General features: G+C 46.3%; 1 long non-coding RNA gene across 1 annotated transcript in view; it reads right to left on the bottom strand.

The window, feature by feature from the left end:
• Nucleotides 1–965: 965 nt before the first annotated feature.
• LOC121020485 (uncharacterized) overlaps nt 966–24,038 on the bottom strand; it is a 33,802-nt gene continuing 10,729 nt past the window's right edge. Inside the window, exons 2-4 of the long non-coding RNA XR_005786153.1 lie at nt 14,435–14,501; nt 2,229–2,268; nt 966–1,334 (exon numbers count right to left, since the gene is read on the bottom strand). This is a non-coding gene — a long non-coding RNA (uncharacterized LOC121020485). The remainder of the gene's footprint in view (nt 1,335–2,228; nt 2,269–14,434; nt 14,502–24,038) is intronic.

Here is a 24,038-nt window from a genome sequence, read left to right as displayed (position 1 = left end):
TAGGTACCAATTATTGCTTACCACTATGAAATCTGTATTTCGTATACAATTTAGAAATGAGTAATCCAAACAGGGAAGAAATTCAGAACACACAGCAAATCCTAATGACCCACCCTTCTAGATACAATTCATTCCTTAACCTCATGTCTTAAAGCAGACTGTCTTAAGATTAAATCTTGATTGGGGCGCCTGGGTGGCGCAGTCGGTTAAGCGTCCGACTTCAGCCAGGTCACGATCTTGCGGTCCGTGAGTTCGAGCCCCGCGTCGGGCTCTGGGCTGATGGCTCAGAGCCTGTAGCCTGTTTCCGATTTTGTGTCTCCCTCTCTCTCTGCCCCTCCCCCGTTCATGCTCTGTCTCTCTCTGTCCCAAAAGTAAATAAACGTTGAAAAAAAAAAATTTAAAAAAAAAAAAAAAGATTAAATCTTGATTGTGTATGCATATTTTGAATGTTCTTCTACTGTTTCTTCTTGTGACATTAATGAAAGTTATCAAATGAACCAATGAATAAGAGAAAACAGTACAACTCTACAGTTGTCAGTATGGAGAGGCAAAGTATAAACAAACAAACATGTGGACTATGTCTGTATAATAGCTAAGGGGTGCCTGGGTGGCTCAGTTGGTTAAGCATCTGACTCTTGGTTTCAGTTCAGGTTATGATCTCATGGTTTATGGGATCCAGCCCTGCATCAGCCTCTGTGCTGAGCCTGCTCAGGATTCTCTGTTTCCTCTCTCTTCTCCCCCCACCTTGCTCTCTCTCAAAACAAATAATTTTTTAAAAATAATAATAGCTAATATGTATCAAATATTTGCTATGGGTCAATCACTGTTCTATGTTTTTAAATGTATTCTCTAATTTAATCTTCTCTAAAAACAAACGAAAACTGCATAATTGTTATATCATTCCCATTTTATAAGTTTGGAAACTGAGGCACAGAGAGGTGAAGAAACTTGTCCAATGGCACACAGCTAGAAAGTAGTGGAGCTAGAATTTGGAGCAAAGCAATCCAACTGGGAAGCCCATGTCCTTCATTTCAATAGTGTTCCTTCGGGTGTGTGTGTGTGTGTGTGTGTGTGTGTGTGTGTGTGTACTTTCCATGGTAGATTAGTTATGAGTGGGTTCCTAAGTTTCAGAAAACCCAAAATAACTGTGGTTTGTTACAAACACATTGTTTGCACTTTACTATGTTCTTACATAGTGAAGAAGAAAGGTGAACAGACTAGAGTTCTAATAACAGCCCCAATCATCAGGAACCCAGGCTCCTTATCAACATAGACTTTCTACCTTATGGCCCAAAATGACTACTGCACTCCAGCCACCACATCCACATTCCAGCCTACAGCAAAAAAGAAGGGGAAAGAAGAGTATACCCCCTCTCTTGACTACTACTTCCCAGAAGTTGAACTTGATATTTCCACTTTTAGTTCACTGGCCACAGTTTTAGCCCCTGGCCCCACCTAGTTCCAAGGAAGGTTGTGGAAAGTAGACCTTGTTCCATGCAGAAAGCATGTTAAAAATACTGGGTTTTAGTACTAAAGAAAAAGTACGAAGTGGATATAAGGAATAACTATCAGATTCCGCCACACACAGTAATAGAGAAGCAAAAAAAGCATGGAATCCCAGTGTGAAAAGGGGTTTTTAAATTATCTAGTAAAAGTGCTTCTCTGATGCTTAAGCATTTCTGCCCACGGTTGTTCCTCCCCACCCCCCGCCTCACCCCCACAGAAAGAGGCCTTGAGGCAACCCATCTGATGTTTAGACAGTGTTTCCATCAGTTGAACTCACATAACTGGCCCTATTTCAACCCCTTAAGGCCATTCAGAAAAACTCTCAAAACTAAGCCCTTTTGCCCCGATATTTCAGACATTTTGAAGAGAGCAATCAGGACCTCACCCCCAGACTCCTCTTCACCAGACACCGACTGTTCTCTCAGTATACTTCTGTCACCCTCCAGCGTGTTCACAGCACTCTTTAGGTGTCTAATCCAGGCCTGGACGTGAAGTCCTGGGCGTGGCCTTACCCAGTCAGAGAATTACAACTCTCAGATAATTGGCATCTGTGAATACACTTCTAGAATGGCTTCTAACATTGCTTTAGGATTTTTGAAGATGGCTTTACACTTTTAACTCAGGTAGTGTTTATCACTTACTAAAGCTACATATCCCCAATTCAATTTTTGCAGTTGATTTTTTTGGCTTTGACATAGAACCTAATATGGCTCTCTACTTACCTTCTCCTACAGATAGGGCCTCTTGGCTGGAATCTTGAACCTACAAAGATAGTTTAGGGGTTTTTTTAATGTCTTTTTAGTGTTTATTTATTTGAAAGAGAAAGAAAAAGCATGAGCAAGCGAGGGGCAGAGAGGGAAACACAGAATCTGAAGCAGGCTCCAGGCTCCGAGCTGTCAGCACAGCGATGAGGGGCTCGAACTCACAAACTGCAAGATCATGACCTGAGCCGAAGTTGGGTGCCTAACTGACTGAGCCACCCAGGTGCCCCCTACAAAGATAGTTTTAAATCCTGAGTCTGTCCCATCAACAAATCATCTATCCCTCCCACCTCCATCTCTAACTTTGGTAATAACTCTCTGTAGCTTCATCTCTGTCACTGAGCAGAACATTGCACAGGGCAGGGCCAAGGTCAATGCTATATGATACACCCCTGAAATCTTCCCTCAGGGTGACATGGATCCATTAAACAGTCCTTTCTGTGGCAACAAGGAAAACTGGTTTGGATGTGTGTTGCTGCCATAGTGACGTCCAAGCAGACAGCTAACATTGGCTGTTGGCAGCATCTGCAACCAGAGCTTCCCTTTAACAGTGAGAAGACTTCACAAGCCCTTAGGAGTCAGGACCCAGCTGTGGAGAGATAGCATTTATTCATGTATTCGTTCGTTCATTGCCCACTTGTAAAACACCTGTTGTGGTCTTCTATGAGCCAGAGTGCTGTCTGAGAATAAAGGTCCGCAGGCATGATACCTGACCTCAAGGACCTTATCTGCCTACTGCCTAAGAACACAGCTAGGATGACTCTATTATAACTCAACTCAGCCTGTGCCACTCCTCCACACAGTGAGAGCTACATGGGGTCTCATGCCTCTCAGAATAAAGGTCAAGGTCTGCACAGCCCTACAAGGCCTTCCAACCCTCCTTCCCATTGTCTCCCCTCCAGCCACACCAGTCTGGTCTTGAAACACACCGGAAGATGGATGTTCTCTTGCCTTCCATCTTTGTATTTAAGTTTCCTTTGTCTCTAATGCTCTTCCCTAAATACCTATATGGCTCCCTCCCTCCCTTCCTTCAAGCCTTTACCCCAAACCACCTTCACAATGAGGTCATCTCTGGTCACCCCATCTAGAATGTCAACACTTTCAGGGTATTTCATTTCCTCCTGCCTGATTTATTTTTTTCTACCTTAGGGTATTCTCCTCTTTAATATTCTCCATCTTACTTCTTAATATTGGTTCATTTCTATTTCCTCCACCAGCCTATAAGCTCTGAGAACATCAGGGAGCTTGGGATTTTTTTTTTAATCCAGATCCTTAGTTGAATGACTGATCTATATGGAGAATGCATGCATGCATGTGTGCGTGAATGAATAAACAATGTCACTCTAACAAGATATATCTTATAAAGGAAGAGTTCTGGAGCACCATGAAAGCGCATAGAAGAGGTTCCTAACCCAGTCTGTAGAAGTCAAGAGGCTTTCCTGAGAAAGGTGGAATGAGAGCATGTCAGGCTAGAGCAGAGAGAAAGGTCAGTCCAGGAAGAGGAAACAACTCAACCTTGGGAAAGAGGCCCAGGTGCCTTGGGAACGTAGTGCACTTGGAAGCCACATGTGGTTGAACATGGAGCCAGGTGGAAGAACCCAGCAAACCAGGAGAAGGTATTAAGAATCCATCCAGAAAGCCTGAGGAGCCAGTGAAGCAAATGGCAAAGTACCGTCAGCAGATTGTTATTTTAGGAACACCAGAGTGCAAAATGGATTGGAAGGGAGCCAGACAGGGGAGAGGGACAGCAGTTGGAAAGATGGTTCAATAATCCCATTAAAAGAGGATAAGGATGAATTAGGGCAGGGGTTGGCAAAAGTTTTCTGTAAAAGGGCCAGATAGTAAATATGGGGCACATGTTCACCTCTGCAATTGCAACAAAAAAGCAAGCAGGGGAGGTATGCAAATGAAGGAGGGTGGCTATTTTCCCATAAGACTTTATTTACAAAACAGTGGATGGGCAGACCTAGGCTGCAGGCTGCAGGTTGCTGACTCTTGAACTGGGGGTAATGGAAAGAAGTGGATGTGCAGCAAGAATGATGGAGAGGTAGAGCCAGTAGAAGTGGGAGTTAATTGGCTGTGGGTGGGGAATGGGGGGGAGGGGAAGCTCCAGAGGCTGGGGGGAAAGGGGCGTGGCGGAGGGAAGGTGATTGCCCTACCCGGAGCTGTCCCACTCCAGCACAAGCATAGGAGCAGGCTGACCCTGGGTCCACCTAGGAGAAGCTCTGAATCCCCTATTTCCAATATGAAGGACCCCAAGAACTCAGCAAAGAGCTGCACAATGGCCCAGGGAAGAACCACCAAAATCAGAATGACAAAGAGAAAAGGTCTCCCCACCACCCATCTCCCTAATTGGCTCTGGGGTCTGCCTTGAATTTAGGGATCCCTCCCACTGGTGTCTTACAGCAATGGCAATGACTCTGACCTCTCCTTCCTCAGAAAGGGTTCCCTTCCCCTCTCCTCCCCTTCCCCCCCACCCCGTACCCTCCAGTGCTGGATCCCATCAGTGATGCCCTGTGTTCTCCCTTCCACCTGAATCCCGGCCTTATGTGCCTGGGAGAAGGCCACTCAGGGAGCCCCACTGAGGCTCAGAAAATGTCTGCATGCATGTGTGTGGCAGGGGACAGCTGCTGGAGACAGGGGGTCCCTGGAGGCGACAGCAGGGTCAGAGGGAGAAACAGAGTGTGGATCTTGGGTCTTCATGGAGATAAAGAGATGCTAAGTTCGCTACCACATGCACAGAAGACAGCTGAGGCAAAATAACAATAACAATTAATAATAATAATACTACAATAAAACCAGATGCCAGGTGACCAAGCAATGGGCTCCAGGTCCGACTTAGGCCACCAGTGGCAGGCTGCCTTAGCCCATGAGGCAGGCAGGCACGTCCTTGAGCAGCAAACAGGGGGCAGGGAGAAGGGTTGCTCCTCGTGAGCACATTCTCCAGAAGTGGCTCCTTTTCAACAGTTTTAAAGGTCATATGCTGACATGACAGTTGCTAAAGCCTATGATGAAAACGCTCGCAGGAAGCATTGTGCAAGCGAGCTCTGGAGACCCACAGGCTCCATAGACAGAGGACAGCCTTTCATGGGGGCCTTCTCCCCGCCATGCCATGCACGGCCACCACCCCCACTTCCCCAAGACCTCCCCAGCCCCACCGCCCTGAGGTCAGAGCCCTGCCAGAAGACAGACACCTCTGGGTGCATTTCAAGGGGCACTGAACAGGCAGCAGAGGTGGGGACCTGGGCCCAGCACCAACCACCACCAGCTGGGAGACGTCTCTGAGCAGGTACCATGACAGCTACGCAGCAGGCCCATGACCCATGTCCCACAATCAGCCTTGGGGACTGTGTGAGTGAGCCCAGCCTCAGATGACCTTTCATGGCTGGCAGAGTGCGGGAAAAGCGCTTAGAGCCTCTGCAACAAACAGTATGTCTGCCTGAGGTTAGAATGTAAATGTGCACTACAGATTCTACAACCTAGCGACAGAAGGAGTAAAACCAGACTCTCTGCCTGTCTCGGAACCATTTTGTGCTGTTCAAAAAGGAACTTGGATTGGGACCCAAGGGCCCATCTGCCCAAGCCCCGCCCTCAGGGCAGCAGGTTGAAAGCTACTGCCAGGCCCACCCCACCCTAGACTCTGCTCACTCCCCTGCCCTCCTCCTCTTCCTCCTCCTCCTCCTCCCCTTCTCCTCCCCCTCCACCGCTCCTCCTCCTCCTCCTCCTCCTGCACACTCAGGCTGCACAGCAGCAGGCCCAGGGCTCCTCTACCTGCACACAAGCTCCAGGCCTGACAGCCAGAGGCCTCCTGTATCATCCAGCCTGTGCTACAGGCCGGATCTGTGGAGCTCCTGAAAGGCTGGGAGCAGATACAGGCAGGCATGGCTTCTTCCCAACATCTGAGGAAAGGTTGGAACCTACACCTTACTGCTACACACACACACACATACACACACACACACACACATACACACATGCATACATACAGACACACACACAATACATGCACACATACATGTATACATACACATACACATACAGACACACAATACATACACATACACACATACATGCATGCACAGACACACAATACATACACACATACATGCATATACACATATACACACACATACATATACACATACATACACACATGCATGCACAGACTTACACAATACATGCATGCATGCATACACACATATACACATATACATATATGCACGTAGACACACAGACACGCATTCATACACACACACATGCACATGCACACATACATAAATACATACACACATGAACTCTTCTAGCTCTGATCTTGTGCCCATCTCTGACTGGTTTGGGGTGATCGATCAAGGCCCTGCATGCATTTCCACAGAGAAGCCTCTGCAGACCCCTGTGTCACAAAGCTCCAGGGGCATCATGCACCTTTTAGCACATGGCATCTTAGAGGCGGCAGTGCCCTAGCGCGGGGCTCCGTTTTCCTTGCTCAAACTCTGCCCGCTTCCTGTTGGTTTTCAGTAACTCACAAGAGCTCAGTAACAAGAAGAGAATACCACCAAATGATGAACTCAGACCATGGCCGCCACCTTCCCCTCCTCCACCCGGGAAAATGTGTTTCCCATGCATGAGGGGAAGCTTCTGGAATGGGCAGTGTTCCTAGTGCTGAGCATAGCTGTGGGCCTCTGAGAAGCTGTAGCAACACCAGGTGGATATCAGGACTTGAACCGATGCCACACGAGGGCCGGGACAGTGTCAGGGTCACCAGGCCCAGCTAGAACTCCAGGTCAAACTCAGAGCAAACCAGCTCCCCTGACATGCGGCCAGGTGACGCTGAGACCCTGCATATGCAGGGCTGGCAAGACCATCTTGCAGGGCTCCTTCTGTAGGTGCCCTCTCGCTAAGTGAGAGAAAAGCAAGCTGAATGGCCAGAACCAGGCCTCTGTCTGAAAGTGGCAGGGTCAAGGTGCCAGACGTGGGCTTGTGCCAGACCTGGGCTTCTGCCAGAGCAGACATTTTACAGCCACTTCCTTATAGTCAGATGCAGTTTGAACCAGACGTACCAGGATACCTCCCAGGCTGAAAAGCCCAAACTCGACCCCACACTGGGTCCTAATCAAACCTCACCCACAAAGCAAGACTGCTTTTCTTTGAATTAGCTTTGTGACCACGTGCACATCATTTAACCTGTCTGTGCCTCCTTTTCCAGAACAGTAAAGCAGGATGATGAAAGCCCTCACCTGAATGTTTTGACATAAGCACATGGGACAGTGGCTGTCCCACAGAAAGGAAGGATCAGGGTACGAAGACTCTCTGTTTTTTTTTATTCAGACTCAAGTTAATTACCATATTGTGTAGTATTGGTTTCAGGAGTAGAATTCAGTGATTCATCTCTTACATACAACACCCAGTGCTCGTCCCAACAAGTGCCCTCCTTAATCCCCATCACCCACCTAGCTCGTCCCCCCACCCACCCCTCCATCATCCAGGGTATGGGGACTCTCTTGGCCATAAAAGATAAAAGACCTCACAGACCCAGATCTAGCACCTTCCTTCCTGTCCTTTGAAGAGAATACACCTTCATATAAAGAGTGAGAGAAAGAAACTCAAAACTGTTTCCTCTTTCCATTTAGAACCACTGAAGCCCCATTAGAATCTCAAATCTAGAATTTAGCTTATCCATAATTTCTCTAAGCCCAGTGCTCATGTTAAGGCCGAGTGAATGGGAAGAGAGATCATCCACTGTCCCCATTCCACCCTGTAACTGCAGAGTGACCCCCCCCCACACTTTCTTTTTTTTCTCTTAATTTTTTTAATGTTTATTTATTTTTGAGAGAGAGATAAAGACAAAGTGTGAGCAGGGGAGGGGCAGAGAGAGGGAGACACAGAATCCAAAGCAGATTCCAGGCTCTGAGCTGTCAGCACAGAGCCAACGAACCATGAGATCATGACCTGAGCCAAAGTCCAACGCTTAACCGACTGAGCCACCCAGGCGGCCCACCCCCTACACTTTCTCACGCACTCACACACTCACACATGTTCTCACACACACATGCACATTCACACTCACACACGCATGCCCACACCCACACGCACACACTTTCTCCTAGTTATTCACAATTGCACACGTTCCTCACACGCTTACGCATATTCACACTCACCTAAGTTCACACACATTCGTGCTCGCACATGTTCACACTCACACAAGCACTCACTGGCATGTACTCACACCCTCACACTCACACACCCTGATTGAAGGGCGATGCTGCTGAACTGATGAGACACAGTAGTAACATCTACCCCTTGATTCCACATAATAAGTCAATCATTAATCTATGGCAAAACTAAAGCACAGGTGTGGTCGAAAGCTCAAATGCCACCAGAGAGCAAGCCACAGCCCGCCTGGGGCCCCCTCTGGCCTTACTCTCAGGGCAGTCACAACCCTAAAAGTTTCTAATCTGCCCATCGTGCACCTATTGATACTGACTGAGCCGTCAAATCATGGCCATATTGTGTGAGACCCACACACAAGGGCAGCCTTCGAGGATGCCCTTGTCCTCAGAGCATTTACATAAAACTTAAGCAGAGGGAACAGCTTAACAAGGAAGGACATTCCTCCTACAACGTGGAGGAACCTTGAGCACATGCTGCTAAGTGAATTTAACCAGTCACGACAAGACAGATACTGGATGATTCCATTTGTACTAGGTCCCTAGAGTCATCAAATTCATAGAGACAGGAAGTAGAAGGGTGGTTGCTAGGGACTGCGGGGGGGGGGGGCGGGGGGGAACGGGGGCAGGGGAGGGAGAGTCAGTGTTTTAATGGGTGTAGTTTCAGTTTTGCAGGATGAAAAAGTTCTGGAGACAGATGGCGGTGATGGTTGCATAACAGTGTGAATGTACTTAATGCCACTGACCTGCACACTTAAAACCGGTTAAAATGATATATTTTACTAATGTGTATTTTACCGCAATTTTTAAAAATAAATTAGAACAAATAATCCCACAAAATAAGAAGTAAACAGTGTGGTATGGACCATGAGCTCCTCTGAGGTTTCAGAATTCAGGGAAGTCTTCATGGAAGAGGAAGAGCTTGTCTGGCTGTCCACCCCTTTCTTATAAGCTATAAAGTGCTGGAAAAATGGACAGTCCAGGCCAGGGAAGTAGAAAGGCTGTCTTAAACTCCAACAATGTCTACAGGAATCAAGAGCCAGGTCTCACCTGCCGAAAAGCTCAGTCACCAAGGGTATGGTGGGTGTGACCCTGTAATTTTTTTAAAGCTTTTATTTATTTTGGGAGAGAGAGACAGAGAACCAGTAGGGGAGGGGCAGAAAGGGGTGGGGAGGACAGACGATCCGAAGTGGGCTCTGAGCTGACAGCAGAGAATCCGACGCAAGGCTTGAACTCATGAACCACAAGATCATGATCTGAGCCAAGGTCGGATGCTTAACCTCCGGAGACACCCAGGCGCCCTATGACCCTGTAATTTATATCCCAAGACTCAGTTCTTTTGAGAGTGAAGCGGCACTATTGATCAGTGGCAGACAAGGTTATGTCATCTCCTGGGACATAACGGGAAGAGCCTGGGCTTGGGAATCAGGCAAACCTAGGTTCCAGTACCAGCTTACGCACTTGCTTGGGCAAATTACTTTCTGTCTCTGGGCCTCAGTTTCCCCACCAGTAAAGTTTCTATCTCATGAGATTATTTCGAGAAGCAAACATAAGATGAAAAAAAAGCTCCCAATCCAGGATCTGGCACTCTCTAAATACTACAAGCCTGTAATCTCTTATCTGCAAGTGTGAAATCCAACGAGCTCTGAAAACTGAAAGCTTTTTAAACTCATTTGGTGGCAAAACCTGACTATGACCAGTGCATAGCTATTTAGAATCTTTATCCCACTTCGTGTAATTTATCTTTATGTTTTGCTACAGAAATATTAATGTGTTTGATGACAGGCTGGGAGTGTGTTATTTTCCCAAAGTCCAAACTTCCTGTATTAAGTTGGAAGGATGAGGACTCTAGGATTCTAATTATAGTTTCAATGTCCTATACAGATTTAAATCTCTTGTCACCTATAGATATAGGAATATATATATATACATATATATATACATATATATATATACACATATATATATATATATGAATAATCTATTACATGAAAAATGCCATGTTTAGCTAAACAAAAAAGTAACCTGGGGCACCTGGGTGGCTCAGTTGGTTAAGCGTCCAACTCTTGGTTTTGGCTCAGGTCATGATCTCACAGCTCATGAGTTCGAGCCCCGCATAGGGCTCCACACTGACAGTGCAGAGCCTGCTTGGGATTCTCTCTCTCTTGCTCTCTCTCTGCCCCTCCCCTGCTCTCTCTCTCTCTCTCTCTCAAAATAAATAAACTTTTTAAAAGGCAAAAAAAAAAGGTAACACAAAATAATGTATATTCTATAGTCTTATTTGCTTTAAAAAGAAGTATAAGGTCACCTGGGTGGCTCAGTCAGTTGACCTTTGACTCAGGTCATGATCTCATGGTTTGTGAGTTCGAGCCCCATGTCGGGCTCTGTGCTGACAGCTCAGAGTTTGGAGCCTGCTTCAGATTCTGTGTCTCCCTTTCTCTCTGCCCCTCCCCTGCTCATGCTCTGTCCCTCAAAAATGAATAAACGTTTAAAAAATTTAAAAAAAGAAGTATATACACATAAGCTATGCATAGACCATTTCCAGAAGCATTCTTTTGGGTGGAAACAGTGGTTGTCTCTAGAAACAGAGACACAGAGGTTGGGAAAAGGAAAAAAGGTTGATGTTGAAATTTTTATTTCACACACAGAACACATTTTTTAAATATTAAATTATAAAGGTAAAAGATGCTTCATACCCATTAGGATGGCTGTTGTCAAAAAAAAAAAAAACAGAAAACAACAAGTGTTGGCAAGGATGTGGAGAAAAGGGAACCCTTGTGCTCTGTTGGTGGAATGTAAAATCACACAGCTATGGGAAACCAAATACCAGTTCCTCAAGAAATTAAAACCAGAGGTACCATATGATCCAGCGATTTCACTTCTGGGTATACACACAGAAGAATTGAAAGCAGGGTCTCAAACAGATATTTGTACCCCACGTTCATAGCAGCATTATTCACAGTAGCTGGAAGGTAGAAGGTAGAAGAGACCATCGATGGATGAATGGATAAACAAAAGTGGCCCCTATGTGCAGTGGAATATTCTTTAGCTTCAAAAAGGAAAGAACTTGTCACACAGGTCACAACGTGGGTGAACCTTGAGGACATTATGCTCAGTGAAACTAAGCCAGACACAAAGGACACAAACTGGATGAGTCCACTTAAATGAGGTTCCTGGGGTGGTGAAATTCACGGAGACAGAGAGTAGAGTGGGGGTTGCCCAGGACTGGGGGGTGGGGAGGGGAGGAGGAGGAGGGTTAATGTTTAATGGGTGCCAGCTTCAGCTTGAAAAGATGAAGAAGTTCTGGGGATGGATGGCAGAGGCAGCTCTACAACAATGTGACTGTGCTCAACACCAGTGAACTTTACACTCAAAACCCGCGAAGATGGTAACTTTTATGTGATGTATATTTTATTCCAATTAAAAAGAAAGTTAAAAGAGAAACTTCTCCTGTCACAAATCCCTTTGGATCTGCCTGGGCTGCTGGAGCTGAACCTTTCCAGGAGCTATGCAGGCGGCAGGCAGGGACCTCTGAATAATGCATGAGTCAAAGAGCGGTTGTCAAGGAGGGCCCCCTCTAGGGCTCTGCTGGCCCTGCTGACCGAGGAGTGCCCTGCAGGGAGGGCTGGTCGGGGGAGGGGGGGTGGCTGGAACAGGTGCTGGGCTCCAATCTAATGTCAACGCCGGCTGCCTGGAGCTGGGGCCTGGTTGGTGACAAGGGTCAGGCTTCTAGACATGCCCCGAGGAGTCATTACAAGATGCTCTGGACATGGAGGGGATTGGGGGTGGGCAAAGTGGGTGCAGTGGACTGAGAGATACAGGCATCCCGTTATGCAATGAATAAGTCATGGGGATAAAGAGCACAGCATAGGGAATATAGTCAATGGTACGGTTATCGCATTGTATGGTGACAGATGGGAGCTACCCTTGTGGAGAGCACAGCATAGCATATAAATTTATCAAATCACTATGTTGTACCTGAAACTAATGGAAGGTGTGTGTCAGCTATACTCAAAGAAAAAGGTGCTCTAGACAGAGCCATGGTGCCCCCCAGCAGCACCCAGACCTCCCAGAGAAGAGCTGAAGGGCCTCTGTTTCTCTTCAAAAGAGAAATCCCCAGGGTGCCTGGGTGGTTCAGTCAGTTAAGCATCTGTCTCTTGATTTCGGCTCAGGTCATGATCTCACAGTTCGTGAGATTGAGACCCACGTCAGGCTCCACGCTGTCAGTTCGAAGCCTGCTTGGGATTCTGTCTCTCCTCTCTCTGCCCCTACCCACCTCTCAAAGAAAATAAATAAAACTTTTTTAAAAAGAAAGAAAGATTCCCCAGACCATGGCTCCTCCTCAAAATCTAAAGAGGCAAATAGAAAGGAGAAATAAGAAGATCCCTCTTTAATACCTTGACACCAAGTTTCTTATAAAGGAAGGGACTTTCTGGCTGATTAGAATATCTGGTCCATTTCTGTGCGTCAGCTAGCAATTACAGCTTTATTTCTAGGTTTCTCCTGACCCGTAAAATGTGGCCGACTTTGGGCTCAGACCCCCAAGGGCCCCCTGCGTGAGGAAGCTCACCCACCCTGTCTGTACACAACACTGGAGGGTGAGGGGCAGGGCTGGGATCCAGCTTCACCTCTGCCCCAGGTTCCACAGGCAGGCCCACGGCTCCCCTGGGCCCTAGGGTCCTCATCTGTAAAGGGGACCAGGCACCTCTAGAAGTTCCATCCATTTATCAGTTAGGGAAACAGTGCCTAGCCAGGAAACAGAGGAAATGTAATGTTGGGGAACTGGTTATAGATGCTGGAAGAGCCAAAAAGCCAATCCCAGGCAGAAGTAACAGGATCCCAGCACCCTAGGTTTGGAGAGGGACTGTTGTTAGCACCTGAACTCTGGGCCATTTGGTGTAGCTGGAACCCTGGGCAGCTCAGAGTGAGACAGAGGGAAACATCTCAGCCTTTCCCTTCCTCCGGCCCTCTGATTTATCCTTGTTCACTGAACCCCCTTGGGCTGAACCCAGCTGGAAACCAGGCAGCAAGGGAGCCTGGGAGATGTAGTTTGCAAGACGGACTGTTGCAATCCAAAGTAGGGCAAGGGAATCCAGGCAAAAGACCGGCAATCCAGCCATGGATGTTGCAACCATCCCAGACTTAGAGTGGATTTTTTCACTTTTTTTTTTTTTTTTTTTTTTTGTCCTGTCCTGCCATTTCTGCTTTAGGTGCCTTATATGTAAAGGAATTGAGTTAAAGTTGGACACAATGGAAACACTTTAATTTAAGCTGTAAAGCTCACACTTTCCAGGCCACCCCATCACTTCTGAACCCCAAAAGTGGATTCCCCTTGCCAGACTGAGCATCCCCTGACGAACAGCCCTGCCCCAAGCTTTCTCTTGGCAAGGAGCAAGCTGTGCTGGGTAGGTGTAAGATGTGGACCAGATGCAAACAGAGCTGGATTTCACCCAGCCATGGGGTGGAGGAGGCAGTGTAACAGGTTTCCATTCCACCTGGGGAAGCAGGAGCATTATTTCCTCCACCAGGGCTGGGTTTCCAGGTACAGAGAGCAGAGGTCACTGTGGTCTAATGAGCTGAGCATAGGTTAGGAACTCAATTGCTCTTTGTTTCGATTCAGCTGAGGCACCCAACCTTGCGTGACCTTGTGCCAAACACAATTCTTCCACTACAACCTGCCCTACAAGACCAGGAAGACATGATGAGGAACGCCAGGAGAAGCACGCTGAAAGGTAACCATTGTGCACATAAATGTACAATGACGGCAATGCCCAGCATTCACACCATGGTCTTCCTGAGTCATGATCTTATATCCAACCTAGTCATACAGACCATCCTCTTGTGAAGGAAGGGGAGGGACTTTTATCTGCACTTTACAGAGAGAGAAACCCAGGCACTGAAAGTATACAGCGACCAGCACAGTGGGTCAAGCTGGCATCGGATTCAAGGCCTCAGGAGTGTCAGCCTTGACCTGCTTCAACTGAGCCGCAGAGGACCACTTACCTCCTAAGCCCAAGGGCCCCGGTGCCATTCAGGAACATCTGTAGGTGACGTGCTTTTGTCATTAGGCCTAGAAAGGAGAGGAGAAACAAATGAAAGGAAAACAAGGGAGGCAAGGAAAAAGGAACAGAGAGAAAGCAGAGATAAGGAAAGGAGCTATGCTATGATAGAAAAGGTAGATAAGAACACGCAGCTTAGGAAATCACTCTGCCCTGACTCTTTACTACAGCTTGTGAGGGTCTTACCAGCCCTGAAGACTTCGACGCCTTCCAGCATCACTCGCTGGGACTGGAAATTCACCAGGGTTGCTTGAATAAGAAGCCAGTCCCCCTCGCACTAATCTGGGGTGGCTTCCATTATCAGCTGGCCTTTTCCTCCCTGCAGGGCCCAGTTGACGACACTCGAAGTCCTGTTCCCTTTTCTGTAAGGTGCTATTGTGTAAGGTGGGAGAACAGATACTCATGTGGGTGTTGCTGAAGCTCAAACATGTTTATCTGCACCTGGACGGTGGAATGCTTTCACACAGATGGAGTGGCACCCGCCACCTTCCTTGAGGATTGCCAGGGTCCTCTTCGTCCCACCCACATATTTGGGCTCCTGTCAAAGACAAGCTCTTACAGAAGCTGGGCAGGTGTAATTGACCAGGCACGTCAAGCACTGGAGAAGGTGTAACTGAAGCCTAGCTTGTGCACAGGCCTGATACTCCCCTCCCTCTGACAGTCACGCTCCCAGGCACACAAAAGCAGGGGATTCTGGCCGAGTCTTTGGCTAAAATGAGAGAGGTCCTTTCTACTTTAGACAGCCCGACACAGGCCACCAAATCCAGAAATACACAAAATTCCACTTTTGCTCACTTTTCAACCCAAGGGCTTTTCCAGAAATTAGAGCCTTATAACAGAAAAGCTTCCTGGACTGCAGGCAGGGGCTGCATCAGGCATCCAGGCTAGAATTCCGACAGCACCCTGCAAACTAGCAAAACTCCCGACTCGATATGCCCACCTTGCTCTTTGCCATCACGAAAATCTACTTAAGCTGCTCCATGTTGCAACCGCAGTGCTTTTTGCCGGGTGTGTAGGGAAAATGACATTTATTCTTTGGTTACTGCTGTCTGCCTCAGCCCCCAGAGTCGGTAAACAAACAAGCTGTCCTTGGAGCAAACGCCTCCCTCTCGGCATCTCCCCGCTGCTGAGCCACACAGCTCAACAATGAGGCCGACAGCCCTCCATCAGGCTGTGTGCAGAGCGGACATTCTTGGCCTCTGAGTCTTGCCATCAAGTTATTGATGGGAACAGGTGCCCATAATTCAGCATAACCCACCGAGCCTTACTTCACTTTCTCTGGAAACCTCTTGATTTAGGAGTGAAAACTCCTGGCTCCTTTCGTGCTGGCCTGTAAACATCTCCGTCTGGATTTGCCGAGGTGGGTTGCTAAATTTAATTACCAGTTTCCATCCCATGTGATGGTGTGTGACAGGCCAGCTCACCCTGTGAGTTAGCCAAGGGGTTTTAAATAAATGCTTTCTGACGGAAAGGATGATAAAGATCCCTGTTTATTCACCAGCGAGCCTGGAGAGTGAGCTGCTCTGGGTTTTACTACTGAGCTGCGGCCGTGCTAATCTTCTGAGCTCCATCACCACTTCCCGCAGGCTGCTGAGAGAGGCGCAAGGGGCGGGTGGGAAGAGCTTCCAGCCAGGTCAGGAGGGCTTCGCCAGCCCAGGCTGTCCCAGGTCTCTCTGACCTTGGAACACAAATAGCTCTGGGGGCCAGCCTCAGCTTCTCCATCTGGAAAGAGGAACTGTTCACAAAAAGTCAGGAGTGGCAGCGAATGTTTTGGAGCTTTCAGGAGGCAAAACTACAGATACACAAATACGGCACTGTTCCTCAATGCGTCCCCAGAACCCCAGAGAGCAAGCTCTTCAAAGAGAGTGGCATTAGTCTCGCCCATGGCCTTGAAATAAAAATGAAATAAAACGCTGACAAGATTTGCATTATTTCCTTAGGAAACACTCTCGTCATTGAATGCACACTCAATCTGCCTTCTGAAGTGACTCCATGTGGTCTGAGCCACAGCACCAGGGGCTCACCAGGATCACCAGGGGCTCACCAGGGGCTCACCAGCCACAGCACCAGGATCTTGTGAGAAGTGCAGGGTCTCGGGGCTCCATTCCATCCCTGCTAAGTCAGAATGTGCTGCATAACCAGATCCCCAGGCCATGCAGATGTATTTTCAATTTTGAGAAGCACTGGTGGAAAGCAGTGGTTGTCAAACTTTAGCACACATTCGAATTCCCTGGAAAGCTTGTCAAAACACGGCTGGCCCCACCTGCAGTTTCACATTTGGTAGGTCTGGAACGAGCTTGGATAATTTGCATGCCTACCAGGTTCCCTCGCGATGATAATGCTGCTCGCCTGAGAACCACACTTTGAGAACCAGTGGTAGGTATTCCTTGGATGTCGTCACTGAGGGTCTGTAATATTATTTTTTTTAACGTTTATTCATTTTTGAGAGACAGAGTGTGAGTCAGGAAGGAGCGGAGAGAGAGGGAGACACAGACTCCGAAGCAAGCTCCAGGCTCTGAGCTGTCAGCACAGAGCCCAACATGGGGCTTTAACCCACGAATTATGAGATCATGACCTAAGCTGAAGTCAGACACTTAACCGACTGAGCCACCCAGGAGCCCCTGAGGGTCTGTTATATCCTAAGATCTCTTCTTTGTCTACTGGAATGACTGTATTCTGCTCTTACCGTGTCTTAATTTCTAGCTCTTTCTTTAATCATCTTTGAACTCTTGAATTCAGTCCGTTTCTCTCTCTCCCTTTTACTAGGAAGCTCAGCACTAGACACGGAAAACCAGAGAGTGTGTGCTGTGCCAAAATGGGAGGAGTTCATGAAAATCTTCCTTCTTCCTCCTCCATGGCGGTTCTAAAATTTTTTTTTTTTTTTTTTTTTTTTTTGAGAGAGACGGAGCACGAGGGAGTGAAGGGCAGAGAGAGAGAAAGGAAGAAAATCCCAAGCAGGCTCCACACTCAGTGCAGAGCCCACCATGGGGCTCGAACTCAAAAACCATGAGATCTTGACCTGAGCCAAAACCAACAGTCGGACACTTAACCGACAGAGCCAGTTTTTTCCTCCACTTGTTTTTTCAACTACAGTTGTACTGCTAGTTAAGGAGCTGATTATGACAAGACTAGCACAGGATAACCAAGTTTATTTACTACAGTACCATTTGTATTACTAGATTTTAATCACACAAGCAATACAGTGACACATTTAATTAAAACAATCAACCCTGAGGAATAATGAATTAAAAGCAAAAGTCGACATTTATGTCCCCACCTTTCCATGCAGAGGAATATTGGTAGTTATGTGTGTATTTTTCTGTGCTTTTATATGTTCATATATACATAAAAATAGATGATAGGTAGACAGATAGATAGATAGACATGCAGATATTTATCCGTATATATTAACATGATCATACCTTAAGTGTTATTCTGCAACTTTATTTTATTAATTGAAAGTACTTCTTAGGGATCCTTTCAAAACAATAAGTAGACTCCACTTCATTTTAAAACTGCAAGCCCATATTCCATAATATAGATATATCATATTTAGCCATTCTATAGTAAGGTAGCATTGTCCTGAGAATAAACTGAGACGTGGCCTCCCAAAAGGTGGTATCAGTTTCCATGACCCCCAGCCACCTTGAAAGTGTTGATTTCTGGGTGCTAGGCAGGTGTCCTGGTACAGGATCACTTACTTACCTTCTATAAGCCTCAATTTCCTCATTTGTAAAAAAATTACAATACCTACTTATGGTTAAAGATCAACAATCAGGGGCACCTGGGTGGCTCAGCCCAGTTAAGCTTCCGACTTCAGCTCAGGTCATGATCTCACAGTTTATGGGTTTGAGCCCTGCAATGGGCTCCATGCTGACAGCTCGGAGCTTGCTTTGGATTCTGTGTCTCCCCTCTGTCTGCCCCTCCCCTACTCACGCTCTGCCTCTCAAAAAATAAATAAACATTTAAAGTAATAATAATAAAAACATCAACAATCATGTATAAAAAAAACCTTATAATATCTAAAAGCCTAAAGGATTATAAAGTAATAATCATAATAACCATAAATCATAACATCATACAGGCCATGTTACCATTGGTGGCTTTCCTGCAGGGAACTCATCCCATCCATGGTGTGAGTGTCTCATTAGCTTTTAGCTTTCGATTTCAATCAGCATTTTCTTTCTCTTGCTCTACATCCTAGTTTCCATCTTATTTTTGAGACCATAGCTGCCTCTGTAATGCTAAATGCTGAGAGATTTCTTTGGCCCTGCAAAAGTGGATAGTTTTAGGAGAAATTGCAGGCAGAGAACTGTCATCAATGGGAGTGTGGCGGTGGGAAGAACCCGGTGCGGTGAGCAGTTTCACACGGGCACATCCGGGGCCCTTCACTGTGAGTAGGACGTTTTGTCGTGAAGAAAGCAATGAGACATGGTTAGCAGACAAAGGGACACACAGGCCGCACAACCCCGTGGGCAGCAGAGCTCTGGGCTAGGAAGTGAAGACGGTTACATCTAGCACCACAGATGGGAGCTTGCCCTCACATCCCAGATGAGGGCACTTCCTGGAAAGACGGGTCACCTCGCTGCCACGGCACTTGGGAGTTCCTACTTTGATCCGGAAGTAGAACCAAGAAGCTCTGAAGTGTATCAGAAGAGAGAAGTGACCCAGATTCTTTTAAAATCAAAGGATTTTAACTCAAAGAAAGGTAAAGGGCCATGCCTTTGGGTTTTCCCAAGTTAGTTCATTCATTTTCAGTGCCGAAAACCAACACCAGTCTTACGCGGCAATCCACTTACTGAAGTTGGAAACTGAGGTGTGAAAAGTTCTGTGTTGACAAAGTTTTGCATCAGCTCCTGCCACTAAACAACATGTAAAAACGTGTAGTTTAATTTTAACTTTATAATAAATAAGTGCTTTCCTAAACCCACTCAGGAGCACAGGCTGTCACTAGGTCTACAGGTGTGCTCTGAAATCAGATACCACCAAGACATTCCATCAAGCTAAGATGTGTAAGGGCCAGGACGAAGCAATCCATCATTTTTTTATGTTTCTGTGAACCGTCCTAACAAGTGTAAGTGCCCTGACAAAATCTTTCAGTCAAGTTCACTGTGCATTTCCAAAGCTAGTGTGTGTATATGGAGGGAGGGAGGTGAGCCTGTGCAAATGTGTGTATGTTCTATATTTAAAAAGTGTCAGGAAAAGAGTGATAAATAAGATAAAGAGGTGAGACACCTAAGACCATAGTTAAAGAAGCTTGGGAGCAGTCAGATGATATTAGGTCATTCATTCAACCAACCCCTTTTTTTTGTGCTCCTTCTATGTACCAGACATTGTACTGGATTCCAGGAGTGACTTAGACACAAAGCCACTCTCAAGAAACTCCTGGCCTAATTAATACATGAACAACGGTGACACCAAGCAGAAGAGCCATAAGGTTGGGCAGGTGAGATGCTTCGGAAGCTCTGTGGATGATGGTTATTGCCACATGTCACCTTCCGGAGGTTCTGGGGCTGCCTGGGGAGGGCCTTGTGGAACAACTCTTTCTCTCAGGGATGAAGGCTGTTGAGTGTCTTGCAAAGAAATATGAAGTACATAGGCAAAAGGAATAGGTTATATGGATGGATTTATGAAATGAAAGCATTGCATCTGGATAAGGAATACACAAAGACTTCTCTAATTCTTAACCATAAAATGTATAATGCAAAATTAAACCCTGTCCTTGTAATTAAGAATAACACCTAAGGCAGGAATGAGAGCCCCAATGTTTCCTTTCCCTCCTGACGTTGGACACAAAGGTCATCATCCTAGAAGGGACTCTTGGAAATACCGTTTCACCTAGGCTTCTCTTCTCTTCACAACTTATAATATATTTGCACGTGAAAAGAAATATTCATCACTCACATGATGTTTGGAGGTTAATGGAGCAACTGGGGTGTCCACAAGCTCAGGGTACTGAACTTCCAGTTAAGAAGTCACCTCCTCCAGAGGCGCCTGGGTGGCTCAGTTGGTTGAGCGCCAACTTCAGCTCAGGTCCTGATCTTGCAGTCCATGAGTTCAAGCCCCACGTCGGGCTCTGTGCTAATAGCTCAGAGCCTGGAACCTGCTTCAGATCATGTGTCTCCCTCTCTCTCTGCCCCTCCCCCACTCGTGCAATGTCTTTCCCTCTCTCTCTCTCTCTCTCTCTCCCCCTCTCAAAAATAAAATAAAAACATAAAAAAAATCACCTCCTCCAGAAAGCTACCCTGAATCAGATTCATTCCTCTGATGATTGCATGCCTACTGTGTGCCAAGCGCCATGCTAGAGTGTGTGTGTGACCGGTGACCAGGGCTACGTGAGCCAGCATCCAGACCCCCACTGACATGCCTGCCGTCTTTGCTCCTGATCCCCAAGCAGCTAGATGTTCAGAGCCCTCACCGCCCTCTTCTCTGATTGTTGAGTTGATTGTCTGAATCCCCTGCTAATCTGTGAAGTCCTTGGGCAAGGACGATGGCTTTTATCTTTTTATTCCCAAAGCCTGGCACATTCTAACTGGGAATAGAAGCAGCTCACCTTAGTCATTATTTCTTATTTATTAAAGCATTTTATTTTACATACTTGAGACACACACATACAGTGTGGCTCATTATACACAAATTTTAATGTATTTTTTATTTTTCTTTTTTATGAATATTTCTTTTCACATGTGAATATATTTAAATCTTCCCATTCATCTTTATCTCATACAGTGATCATTTTACGTGCGAACATAACAACATTCAGCTGGTATGCAGAATCACTGAAATTAAACAACTGGAATTTTATAGCTCATATATCCATTTTATTCTTATCAGAACAATGGAGACACTGAACAAAATTAACCAAACTGTGTTTATTGCACCTCTTGTTATGTGCCCATTCTACCAACACTTTCTTTCTTCAGCTTATTGATAGGTAAGGAAGACCAAAAGAAAAGGATGGAGTTACCTTACCTTTTCCTATTCTTCTATATCATCATTTTCAGAAGAAGTGGTGAGCTAATACAGGGAAGTAAAATGAGCGAGAAATGATATGATAGGGTTCCCTGGTCTCCAGTGTTTCTTGGAACACCGTTGCCTTCTTTCTTTGGAAGCATGTTCTGGTTCCACCTGGAAAGCATGGCCTCTTACCCTCTCTCCCCACTTCCTCTCCTTACTTACCTTCCCCTTCTCAGATTGCTCAGTCATGAACATTACACACTTGCCTGGTACTCATTTTAAGTGTTGCTGGCTTCCTGTGTGTGGTTCGGCTTGGGACTCTGTGCTCATGGAACATCATGAACAACTACACTGGGAAGTAGGGAAGGATAGATGCATATGTTATGTCTATCTCCTCTGCTCACATGTATATTCCAATGTCCTTTGAACTTCACTCACAAAACACAACCACAAAGATAAAATTATTAAGAAGTTCAAGATGGCAGGGCACCTGGGTGGCTCAGTCGGTTCAGTGACCAACTTCAGCTCAGATCATGATCTCATGGTTTGTAAGTTCCAGCCCCACATCAGGCTCTGTGTTGACAGCTCAGAGCCTGAAGCCTGCTTCAGATTCTGTGTCTCCCTCTCTCTCTGCCCCTCCCCTCCTTATGTGTTCTCTCTCTTTCAAAAATAAGTAAACATTGAAGAAGGAGGAGGAGGATGAGGAGAAGAAGTTGTTCCAACTGGCAAGAGCCAAGCATTATCCAAGGGTGGGACCCTTCTGAACATAGGACCTTCTACAACTTCACAGCTCAATGTCCGTGAAGTGGGGCCTGGCTGTACTGAATGGTCACAAGCAATCCAACCTCATTTTTGAGCAACAACTTGATTGAAAATAGCTCAAAGAGAAAGGCCATAACTTCAAGATTGTAACAATAAAGGAGAACACTATCCAAAGTCAGACACACTGAGAATATTACAATGTGACTTTACAAGTCATCAGACATGGCTGACAGTCTGTTAAATTCAACACTTATTGTGCTCAGCACTATACAAAAACCCACCAGGACAAGGGTGGGTGGGGAGTATTCCTTGAATGAAGAGTATTCATTCCTTGAATAAGGTCCCTGACCTCAAGAATACTAACCTACTGGGGAGACAGAGAACTATGGAACCATATTGCCAGAGAGATTATAGCCACTGCTAGGATGGTAAAAATAAGCACTATTGAGTAAAATATTGCTAAAGGATGAGGAAAGAACATTTGTCTTAGCTTGGATTCCTCCAAGAAGCAGAGCGTGAGACAAGGGTTTGCATGTAGTGGTTAATTTTAGAAAGTGATTGGGAAGACAGAAAGCCAATCCAAAGGAGTATTACTGAGCTTGTTAGTACTTTGGGCAAATGGAGCTCAGTTCCACTGGAAACTACTGAGGAGGCATGTTGAATGCGCCTTCACCCCAGGACCATGGGAGAGATATATATCTACTGGCTCCCAACCTCCATTGGTCCACAAGGCTGCCCCAGGACTATTAATGAACACTTTAGCATTTCCAGGTTTGCACATGCCTAGGAAGAGTTGAGCATGCTCCCCCCAGTTACACCACACCGCAGTGGAAGAGAAGCCCAGAGGCAGAGAAGATATATGTGGTGCAGCTGAAGCGAGGTGTGGTCAGGCTATACCTATGCACTGCTGGTTGCCACAGCAACACCCAGAACAAAAAGATGTGGTGTGAGAGAAGTATCAGAAATGTTCTGCACAACATCTTGCCCCACGCTTCTCAAACGCGAGCATGCGTCAGACTCCCTGGAGGGCTTGTTAACACAAATCAGTGGGCACCCTCCCCACCAGGTTTCTGGTTCAGTAGATGTCATGTGGGGGCTGAGAATTAACATTTCCAATATATTCTTTGTGTGGGCATTCAGGTTTTTAAAGACAGTTGTCCACTCTGTACAGGGACACCAGACTGATCAAGCAGGAGAAAGAGAAGCTTCCTAAAACAAACAAAACTATATACGTATCTCTAGGAAGAGCAAAAATTGATTTCATCATAACAAGAATAGAATTGGCATGCATTCATGTGTACTCATCACCATTGATAATCTACTGAGAGTTGCTCATCTATTGATACCCTAATAAGAATTTCAACAGCCAAAAGTGAAGAAGAAGTTGATGTTGGTTATTGTTTGTGCTTTATTCCCACCTCAATCCAGATCTATTCACTGCCCTTCTCTGTGTCAGGGATGCTAATCTCTGTGGACTGGGTCATCCAGATTGGCCAATCAGAGGCACCACTAGGAAACCAACAAGTGGGAGAAAAGACAGTTGGAGTGTTTATTCTGTCTGCTTCCTTCGTGTCTCTCCAAAGGGCTGTTGGTGGTTGTATTCCCACGTGGCTATCGTCCTGTGAGAGCCCCTTCCAGTACATTTCTTATGAGGCTCGGACAACCCTATCCCCACCCCTCATAGCCCCTCAGGCTTCAGGGAGGTCACAGGTCCTTGCTGTTCCTGGTTCCCAGGTACCTTGCCATATGGAGTTGTTTCCTTTAACTCTGCCCAAAGAGCTTCATTAATGTTCTTTTCAACTCAGCCACCTTCTTTCTACCAGGATTCT

The sequence above is a fragment of the Herpailurus yagouaroundi genome, unplaced genomic scaffold (assembly GCF_014898765.1).
Source record: "Herpailurus yagouaroundi ecotype Mexico unplaced genomic scaffold, PumYag 250, whole genome shotgun sequence".
Taxonomy (NCBI): domain Eukaryota; kingdom Metazoa; phylum Chordata; class Mammalia; order Carnivora; family Felidae; genus Herpailurus; species Herpailurus yagouaroundi.
Note: the sequence above shows the minus strand (reverse complement) of the source record. Positions and strands in the feature narration are given on the sequence as shown.